Below are 10,072 nucleotides of genomic sequence, written 5' to 3' on the forward strand. Positions count from 1 at the left end.
TTGCCTGAAGCATCTCGCCTAGGCAGACGAATACACTGACACCCGCAAACTGGATAACCCTGTGGTCAAGACAACAGCTCGGGTGGATTATCGATGAGTGGCACCCCGCCAGCTGGTTCCTACCAACCATAGTCATACCGTCCTACAGCACCACCTCCAGCGGCCACTTATTCTCAGCAGCCCATGTTCAACTCCCAGGACTACTCACAAAAAGGTATGAGCTTCGTGTTCGACTCGAACAAATACGTTCGACTCAAACATCGGCTGTTCGCCCGTTCGGTGAATTCCAAACGTTTGGGTCGCAGTGCATTTCTGGCTCATGATTGGCCAAGCATGCACTGTGACCCCGCATGCTTGGCCAATCACAGCGCCAGCAGCGAGGAGAGCCATGATTGGCCACAGGCAGGATGCCTGCGGCCAATCAAAGCTCAGGCTGTGTAGTACACGCCCCACACTATATAAGGCCACCAGCGTGGCGGCCTTGTGTAGTGTGTTGGCGTCTGTAGGAGTTAGTGGGTGTTCCGTGTACCTTCAACGCGATTTTGCATTCTTGCTCTTCTGTAGTGGTTGTTGTCTGCGTGCTCTGAACCCAGTATACACCGCTATATCCACCTATATAGCTAACTATCTTGCTCTTTTTTAATAGAGCTTGCAGTCAGTTGTAGGAGATTGTGCGTGCTGTCTGCATGCTCTGAACCCAGTATATACTGCTATATCCACCTACATAGCTAACTATCTTGCTCTTTTTAAATAGAGCTTGCAGTCAGTTGTAGGAGATTGTGCATGCTGTCTGTGTGCTCTGAACCCAGCATACACCGCTATATCCACTTATATAGCTAGCTATCTTGCTCGCTTTAAATAGAGCTTGCAGTCAGTTGTAGGAGATTGTGCGTGCTGTCTGCGTGCTCTGAACCCAGTATACACCACTAAATCCACCTATATAGCTAACTATCTTGCTCTTTTTTGATAGAGCTTGCAGTCAGTTGTAGGAGATTGTGCGTGCTGTCTGCGTGCTCTGAACCCAGTATACACCACTATATCCACTTATATAGCTAGCTATCTTGCTCTTTTTAAATAGACAACAATGGCATGTAATTACAATTCTTGATATAATCGTTCACAGCAGGGCGCTCCAGCGCCCACCAAGAGTCACTTTGAGGGCTTACAATGTTGTGGCAAAATCAACACCTTGTTCCGCCATTTCTGCAGAGAATATAGGGCAGGCCCCTACTTTGAAACATCCAACTTACAAACATCTCCTACTTGCAAACGGAAGGAGACAACAGCAAGTGAGATGAAAAAAGATGGACGGCAAAACAAATTATACAGGGGTGATAACTCTTTCCTATGTTTTCCAAAAAGCTTAAAAATAGATTTTTTGACTGGAGCTACACTTTAAAAATGTACCAGTTGAAAATTACAAACAGATTCTACTTAACACAACAAACCTACACAGTCCCTGTCTTGTTTGCACCGCCTGTATACTGCTGTTCTGAGTATATAGGGCCTGGGGGCCACACGTATTTCCTTTTTTTAATATGGGTACGGGGTTCCCCTTAATATCCGTACAAGACCCAAAGGGGCTGGTAATGGGCAGGGAGGGCTACCCATGCCATTTTTCTCAATGATTTTCAACCATATTGCAGGAACCAGATATAACATTAAAACCGCAAGCAGTTTTAAATGACGTTATTTCCGTTAAATGTCATTTTGTGCAGGGACTGTTCTAAACACAGGAAACATGTGGCACTTCACAGGCATACTATAGACACCCCCAGGCACGATATTTAAAGGAATATTTCACTTTTTTTTTCACTTTAATCGTCATTAAAATCAGTGCTCCTGCCAAAACGGCCATTTTTAAAAACATTTTAGGCATTGACCCATGTCCCCTGGGGCAGGAGCCAGGTCCCCAAACCTTTTTTAGGACAGTATCTTGCATATTAGCAGTTAAAATTAGCACTTTTAATTTTGAACGTTCGAGTCCCATAGATTTCAATGGGGTTCTAACATTCGTACGAATTTGGGGTCCGTTCGAAAGTTCTGGTGCGAACCGAACCGGGGGGTGTTCGGCTCATCCCTACTCCCAACCCATCAGGTGTTTCGGGTGTAAACAGCTAGGGCACAAAAAGACAGATTGTCTGTTGAATCCAGCCAGGCAGTCCCAGTCATGGAGAAAGCCAGCAGGGGGAATCCCCGCACATCCATGCCTGCGGCTCACTGCATTGAGGAGGAAGAACATTGGGGCATCCTGCAGGAGGCTGATCCAGTACAAGCAGCTAACCAGGACAACAGGCAGTAACACAGGCAGACTGTCCGGGTTAATGGAAAGGTAGCCAATGACCTACGTGATACTGGTGCCACCATGACCCTACTACAGAAGAACCTCATTCCAGAGAGCCAATACAGAGGAGACACTGTAGCTGTAAGGGTAGCAGGAGGCACCGTTTTCCGGCTACCCGTTGCCCATGTTCACCTGGATTGGGGGGTTGGTTCGGGACACGTGAATGTGGGGGTGATGAAAGATTTGCCAGTGGATGCACTACTGGGGAATTATTTGACCCCCCTTGTTTCTGATTACGCCCTGATGGGCCCCGCTGAAGCCAACCCAGTGACTATCTGTGCCCAGACCCGTACTGTTGGAACCAGTCCGCTTGCTGCTGAGACCCAGGTAAGACTAAATTCTCAGACATGTACCTTAGATCAGGCTTGCCTAGGCTGGGATACCCCAGAGGCATTCGGGAGGGAAACCTGGGAGGACCTGTCCTTACACAAGTATAGGGCTAAGGCAGATACTCAGGAAAGGGGAATAGATGGGGAACTTTATGAATGGGTGGGGGATAGACTGTATAGGATCCCTAAGCCATCCCCAAGAAATAAAGCCCCTTCGCAGAAACAACAGCTGGTGGTACCTAAGAAATACCAGCTGGAGATTCTGTGAATCGGGCATGGTGTACCACTAGCAGCACATCTAGGGTCCTATCGCACAGCCCATAGAATTATTCAGAATTTCTTCTGGCCCAATTTTAACCAGGATGTGCGACAGTACTGCAAAACATGTGACACATGTCAATGGGTAGGTAAGTGGGGGGACCACCCTAAGGCCAGACTTGTGTCCATGCCTATTATTGGGGAGCACTTTTACAGCATAGCCGTTGACATTGTGGGTCTATTGGCCAGGCCTAGTCTATCCAGGAAGAAGTATATTCTCACCGTGGTGGACTACGCCACCCATTACCCAGAGGCAGTAGCTATATCCAACATTGAAGCAGAGACAGTAGCTGATGCCCCGGTTAAGATATTTACTAGAGTGGGGTTCCCTAAGGAGATTCTCTCTGACCAGGGAACCCAGTTTACCGCTGTGATCACCCAGCAGTTGTGGAAGGTGTGCAATATTAAGCCCTTGCTAAGCTCACCTTACCACCCCCAGACTAATGGCCTCTGCGAGCGCTTTAACGGGACCCTCAAGCAAATGCTGAGGACCTTTTTGGATGCTAGCAAAGACTAAGAGAGATTCCTGCCTCACCTGTTATTTGCATAAAAAGAGGTACCCCAGGAATCTACTACCCTCAAGCAAATGCTGAGGACCTTTTTGGATGCTAGCAAAGACTAAGAGAGATTCCTGCCTAACCTGTTATTTGCATAAAAAGAGGTACCCCAGGAATCTACTGGGTTCTCTCCCTTCGAGTTACTCTATGGGAGAAGGGTCTGCAGACCCCTGAATCTCATTAGAGGACACTGGGAGGGAGAGACAGAGCAGGAGGGGACCCCCATAGTGCCCTATGTTCTGGAACTCAGGGACCGCATGGAGCAACTGTCTCTGATGGTAAGGGAGAATCTCCAGGCGGCCCAGGGGAGACAGAAGAGATGGTACGATCAGGAGGCCCGACAGCGTATCTTCCAGGTTGGGCAGAAGGTCTTAGTGCTCAAGCCTGTGAAGACTGACAAGATGCAGGCATACTAGTCTGCCTGTAAAGTAGCGCATCTTCCCCGTGTTTATAACAGTACTACAGACAGCAAAATTACATTTCTAAAGGAAAAAATGTCATCAAATTATTTCAATACCGGGCACTTACACCCCCTTCCTGCCCAGGCAATTTTTCAGCTTTCATTGCTGTCACATTTTGCATGACAATTGCGCGGTCATGCTACACTGTAACCATGTGACATTTGTTATCATTTTCTTCACATAAATAGAGCTTTCTTTTGGTAGTATTTAATTACTTCTTTTTTTTCCCTAAAATTTTTCTTAGTTTCTGTCAGTAAATTTTGTAAATAAGTATTTTTTTTCTCCTTCACTGATGGCCATTGATAGGCTGCAGTGGTGGGCACAGATACGCAACACGGATAAGCGGCACTGATGAGCATTGATGGGCAGCAATGATAGCCATTACTGACTGGTATCACTAATGGGTACTGATTGCTGGCACTAGTGAGCACTCACTGGTGACACTGCTGGGCACACTGCTGGCACTGCTGGGCACTTCTGGCACTGTGGAAGCTTTATTATAATCAGTGCCCTGATTACATGCCTAGATGTCTTCTGTGAGATGCAGCTGATTGGCTCTCCTCTCCTCACGCACTGTCAGTGTGAGGCAAGAAGAACCTTTTACCGGCATCTCCTTGTTTACATGTGACTGGCTGTGACTGGACACAGCCGATCTCATGGTTAACCAGTTAACAACCGGCCCATAGCCGAATGATGGCTACAGGGCGGTTGATTAACTCTGGGAGGCCGTCATATTACATCCTCCCAGAATTCCGCTCTCGCGCTCACTCGAGAGCATCCTTGACCGCTGGGTCCTGCATCGCGGTAAGCGGCCACTCCATCAAATGACGAGGCAATCACGTGTAAACAAACCGGTATCATGTTATGATGCCTGTTCCTCCCTCCACTCTCTGTACCGATTGGTACAGTGATAGGGGAGAGATCGGTGTTAGCAGCGCTGTGGGCCAGATCTGCAGTGCCCACAGTGCTTCTCACCGACAATTAACCCCTCAATTCCCTGCCAATACTCTGCAATACCCAGCAATGCCCTGCCAATAATCTGCAATACCCTGACAATACTCTACGATGCCCTGCCAATACTTTGCAATACCCAGAAATGCCCTGCCAATACTCAGCAATACTCTGCAATACCCTGCCAATACTCTGCCATAAATTGCCATACCCAGCAATACTCTGTGATAACCTGCAATACCCAGCCATATTCTGCGATACCCAGCCATACTCAGTGATACCCTGTAATACCCAGCCGTACTTGGTGATACTCTGCAATACCCAGCCATATTCGGTGATACCCTGTAATACCCAGCCGTACCTGGTGATACTCTGCAATACCCAGCCATATTCGGTGATACCCAGCCATACTCAGTGATACCCTGCAATACTCTGTGATACCCAGCCACGCTCGCCCATGTTTGGCTGTACTCAGTCTCTGTATGTGGCCTGGCTGTGGAAGTATCACACATGTGGTATCGCCGTACTCAGGAGGAGTAGGAGAATCTATTTTGGGGTATAATTTTTGGGATGTACATGCTATGTGTTAGAAATATTGTATAAATTGACAACTTTGTGTTAAAAAAAATGCATTTTAACCACTTTCCACCCGCCGTCCATATGACGTCCTTGACTTTGTGCGGAGATATTTGAATGATGGGTGTAGCTACAGGCATCATTCAGATATCAGCTTTTTCAGCCGGCGATTCCCTACATCATAAGAATGATCATTGTGGCTGTTCTTCTGCTTGATCATTCTTACAGGAGGCGAGAGGGGACTCCCCCCCATCCCCCCGGCGCCCTCCGGTGCTTTTACCGACTCGCCAATACTATCAAAGCCAGAATCGTTTGTTTTTTTATTTATTTTTTATGAGGTCTTATTGACCCCATATCTCACTGTAAAGCAAACCTGTCATGCCATATTCCTATTACAAGGGATGTTTACATTCCCCAAAAATTTATTTTTGGGGACAAAAGTGTCAAACTAAAATAAAGTAAAATGAACAATAAAAAAAAAAAAAAATTTGAAAGCACCCTTGTCCTCATGTGCTCGCATGCAGAAGCGAACGCATACGTAAGTCCCGCCCACATATGAAAACGGTGTTCAAACCACACATGTGAGGTATCCCTACGAACGTTAGAGCGAGAGCAATAATTCTGGCCCTAGACCTCCTCTATAACTCAAAACATGTAACCAGTAAAAAAAAAATTTATGCGTTGCCAATGGGGATTTTTAAGTAGCGACGTTTGACGCCATTCCACAAGTGTGTGCACTTTTGAAGAGTGACATGTTAGGTATCTATTTACTCGGCGTAACTTCATCTTTCACTTTATGCAAAAACATTGGGCTAACTTTTGTTTTGTTTTTTTTTAAGCACAAAACAGTTTTTTTCCCAAAAAAAAGCATTCGAAAAATTTCTGCACAAATACCATGAGAGATAAAAGTTGCAATGACCACCATTGTATTCTCTAGGATCCTTGCTAAAAAACATATATAATGTTTTGGGGTTCTATGTAATTTTCTAGCAAATAAATGATGATTTTTATATGTAGGAGAGAAATGTCAGAATTGTCCTCGGTGCTCCAGAATGCCTGATGGTGCTCCCTGCATGTTGGGCCTCTTTATGTGGCCACACTGTGTAAAAGTCTCACACATGTGGTATCGCCGTACTCGGGAGTAATAGCAGAATGTAATTTGGTGTGTAATTTGTGGTATGCATATGCTGTGTGTGAGAAATAAACTGATAATATGACAATTTTGTGGAAAAAAAAATCTTGATTTTTGCAAAGAATTGTGGGAAAAAATGACAACTTCAAAAAACTCATCATGCCTCTTACTAAATACCTTGGAATGTCTTCTTTCCAAAAAGGGGTCATTTGGGGGGTAGTTGTAATTTTCTGGCATGTTAGGGTCTCAAGAATTGAAATAGGCCATCAGTCCTTCAGGTGTGATCAATTTTCAGATATTGGCACCATAGCTTGTGGACTCTATTACTTTCACAAAGACCAAATAATATCCACCAATTTGTACTTATTTTTACCAAAGATATATAGTAGTATACATTTTGGCCAAAATTTATGAAGAAAAATTACTAATCTGCTAAATTTTATAACAGAAACAAAGAAAATTTCATTTTTTTACAGAATTTTCAGTCTTTTTTCTTTTATAGCACAAAAAATAAAAAACCCAGCGGTGATTAAATACCACCAAAAGAAAGCTCTATTTGTGTGAAAAAAAGGACAAACATTTCATGTGGGTACAGTGTTGCATGACTGAGTAATTGTCATTCAAAATGTGAGAGCACCAAAAGCTGAAAATTGGTCTGGTTATTAAGGGTGTTTAAGTGGTCAAGTGGTTAAAGAGCCGTGGCTGCGGCTCTTTACAGAGTTCAGGGTCGCGACGTGACTTAGCGTGCTCCCACGGCCATTCTGGGCGCTGTTATATGATGTCAACCCAGAATGAGAGCCGCACCGCCCCATCATTTGACGGTGTGGGTGGGCAAGTGGTTAAAATTGCTTGCAGCTGTAATGTATTGTCGGATCCCGGCAATATAGATAAAAATCATTGTTAAAACGGCATGCAGCCCCCCCCCCATACCAGGACCTTTTGGTCTGGTAAAGATTTTAAGTGGAACTCCATGTCAAAATTAAAAAAAAAATTGTGTGGGGGGTCCCCCAAAATCCATACCAGACCCTTATCCGAGCATACAACCTGGCAGGTTGCAAAAAGAGGGGGACGGGAGAGCACCCCCCCGAACCATACCAGGCCACATGCCCTCAACATGGGGAGGGTGCTTTGGGATCCCCCCATACCAGGCCCTTTGGGTCTGGTATAGATTTTACGGGGAACTCCACAGCAAAAAAAAAAAAAAATGGCATTCATTCACCAAAAGTGTCAAAAAAGTAAAAATGACAGGAGACAGTTTTTGACAATACCTTTATTAAAAAAAGAACATGTCCCGCGATATAAATCCATTGTCAATCACGGCACCTCAGTGGGAGGTCTCCCCCACGACTGCTGTCTTTTCACTTTGATAGCCCTTATATAACCATGGGCGGGGTAACCTGTTTACGCCACCAGGTGGCCCCGCCACCTCTGATGTCACATGCCATCAAATTACATCAGAAGGAGCGGGATGTCAGGGCCTTCTCAAAACTGGCCGCTCAGCTGTCAGCTAATTGCCAGCTCCTATCTCTCCACAGTGACTCACCTGTTGAGGATATCCTGCTCGTCAGTCCTGCCTACTTAAGCCGTCCAGCCCAGATGATCTCTGCCTTCGCCTTGGTCACATCTCTAGAGACTCTCTCCTGTGTTCCTGTTAAAGACTTGCTTGGCTGACATTCCTTCTGGCTCCAGATCCCGCTTGCTGTTCTACTACGCTGTTCTCTGGCTCCTTGACATTTCGGCTTGTCTGACTATTCATTCTGGTTCCTGAACTCAGGCTATGTTTTGACTACCTTTTACTCTGTTTACCTTTTTTATTATTATTAAACAAGAATGATTTAACTGTACTTCTGTCTCAGTCTGATTCATGGTTTCTGACACGGGGTCACTCGGTTACATCACCGGGTGGCCCCGCCCCAGCCTGAAAAACAGGTGTCAAAGCGCAAAGACTGCAGTCACAGGGAGGCCTCCCATGGAGACAGAGTTTTTCAATTTTTTTTACTTTTTGGGACAGGTGCCGTGATTGAATATGGATTTACATTGTGGGACACTTTTTTTTTTAATAAAGGAATTGTTAAAAACTGACCGCTGTGGTTTTTACTTTTTTGACACTTTTTTTGGTGAATTTACCCGATACCCATTCACATAGAGGGGGGCCGGGATCTTGTTAAAGGGGGTAAACAGGTTCCGATAAGACCCCCACCCACAGATGATAAAGATTCTGCTCTTTTTTCTGTTGTTAATGTTATCTGGGGCCAGAAGAGTAATGAGTGAGGACAATCCTGGAAGATAAGACATTATCTACACACCAAAAGACATCTTCCTGGATGGGGACCCAGGCGCCATCTTGTCTCAACATCAGCTCAGCAAACCTGTGAATACACCTCACAGATCCAGTTATCCCCATTATAAAACCACTTAGCTTTTCAACCGTATCAAGGTTATCCCAGCACAAAGTCACTGGCACAAATGAAACAATCGTTATTGTATAAGATGAGATATATTGATGATGTGACTGGACCTACGAGTTACGTCAGTTGCGTTGTGTTTATTAAATGGGGTCGGATCAGACCTCCACCCACAATCAGAGGTGTTCTTTCTAACACACAATGCATGACAATGATCTGTATCCTGGTGAACGGCTCTGTGTGTGGGGGGTGTCTGGAGACGTGGCCGGCTTACTAATCATTGTATAACCATGTAAGGAGGCCGGGTCTAGGAGATTTAAATTGTTTACCAGTCTTGGATGGAGTGGGGAAGCATTAGAACTCCTGTGCAGTTTTTTTTCTGCTATCTGGGGCCCCTTTGAGAGATTCCCCTTCACTTCCTGTCCTGTTGACAGCTCTTTATCAAACAGGAAGTCAGGGGAACCGTACAACAGGGACACAGACAGGCATACAAATCTGACAGGGACTACGGCTTTCTTCTATTCTACTAAAGTATATATCTTCCTTGTCCATTGAGAGACACAGGTGTTTAGAAACCGTTGGGTTATATTGCCACCTACAATAAGATTTCACATGAGTAAACAGAAAACCTATAAGCCAGACCCTTATTAACCCCTCCTACTCCCAGCACGCCTCAGTTTTTTTGCTACTCTAAGTGGTTGGATGCCTCAGCTCTGAAAAAAAGTTTAATCAACTTTTTTCTGCTTGCCTTCAACGTTTCTTGGTGACCTCAATCAAGGTTCCTTGGTGACCTCAATCAAGGTCTCTTGGTGATCTCAATCAAGGTTTCTTGGTGACCTCAATCAAGGATCCTTGGTGACCTCAATCAAGGATCCTTGGTGACCTCAATTAAGGTTCCTTGGTGACCTCAATCAAGGTTCCTTGGTGACCTCAATCAAGGTCTCTTGGTGATCTCAATCAAGGTTTCTTGGTGACCTCAATCAAGGTTCCTTGGTGACC

This window comes from Lithobates pipiens, unplaced genomic scaffold (assembly GCF_037356315.1).
Source record: "Lithobates pipiens isolate NorthernLeopardFrog02 unplaced genomic scaffold, aLitPip1_a1.2 Scaffold_145, whole genome shotgun sequence".
NCBI classification, from domain to species: domain Eukaryota; kingdom Metazoa; phylum Chordata; class Amphibia; order Anura; family Ranidae; genus Lithobates; species Lithobates pipiens.